The sequence below is a fragment of the Mustelus asterias genome, chromosome 22 (genome assembly GCF_964213995.1).
Source record: "Mustelus asterias chromosome 22, sMusAst1.hap1.1, whole genome shotgun sequence".
Classification (NCBI taxonomy): domain Eukaryota; kingdom Metazoa; phylum Chordata; class Chondrichthyes; order Carcharhiniformes; family Triakidae; genus Mustelus; species Mustelus asterias.
Window position 1 is genome coordinate 39,483,978 of NC_135822.1, and position 1,228 is coordinate 39,485,205.

Sequence of the window (1,228 nt, forward strand, 5' to 3'; positions counted from 1 at the left end):
AACACTCTGGGGTTACCATTGACCAGAAACTGAATTTGACTAGCAATATACATACACCATCTTGAAGGGCGGCACGGTAGCACAGTGGTTAGCACTGCTGCTTCACAGCTCCAGGGTCCCGGGTTCGATTCCCGGCTCGGGTCACTGTCTGTGTGGAGTTTGCACATTCTCCTCGTGTTTGCGTGGGTTTCCTCCGGGTGCTCCGGTTTCCTCCCACAGTCCAAAGATGTGCGGGTTAGGTTAATTGGCCAGGTTAAAATTGCCCCTGAGATGTGTTGGTTAGAGGGATTAGCGGGTAAATATGTGGGGGTAGGGCCTGGGTGGGATTGTGGTCGGTGCAGACTCGATGGGCCGAATGGCCTCCTTCTGCACTGTAGGGTTTCTATTTCTATACTGTTACAAGTCAGCAGTGTGATAGAATACTCCCTACATGCAGCTCCAATGACACTGAAGAAACTCAAGACCACCCAGGACAAAGCAGCCCACTTGATTGGTGCCCCTTCCACCATAATAAACATTCACTCCTTCCGTCACTGACGCACAGTGGCAGCCGTGTGTACCATCTACAAGATGCAATGCAGCAACTCACCAAGGCTTCTTCAACAGCATCTTCCAAACTCATAATCTCTACCATCTTGAAGGACAAGGGGAACAGATACATGGGAACACCACCACCTGCAAGCTCCTCTCCAAGTCACACACAATACTGACTGTCCTTCAGTGTTGCTGGGTCAAAATCCTGGAACTCCCTCCCTAACAGCACTGTGGGTGTTCCTATAATACAGTAGGAAGTCTAACAACACCAGGTTAAAGTCCAACAGGTTTATCCTATAACACATGGACTGCAGCGTTTCAAGAAGACAAAACACCATCACCTTCTCAAGGGAAATTAAGGATGGGCAATAAATGCTGGCCTAGCCAATGACACCCACATCCCATGAGCGAATGAAAAAGATTAGGGCAGATGGCCAAAAGCCTCATCAAAGTGTCTTAAAGGCACAAGGAGAGGTACAGAGGGAGAGAGGGTTAGGGAGGAAATTCCAGAGCTTAGCACCCAGGCAGCTGAAAGCAAAGTAGAATAATTAATATCAGGGTGCTCAAAAGGCTAAAATTAGTTGAGAATAGATATCTTGGAGTGTTGTGGACTGGAAGTGACAGATATAGGGACAGAAATAAGCTTTTAACTGCAGCCTTTCTCTATTGCTGTTTAACTTCTCACTACCTTACC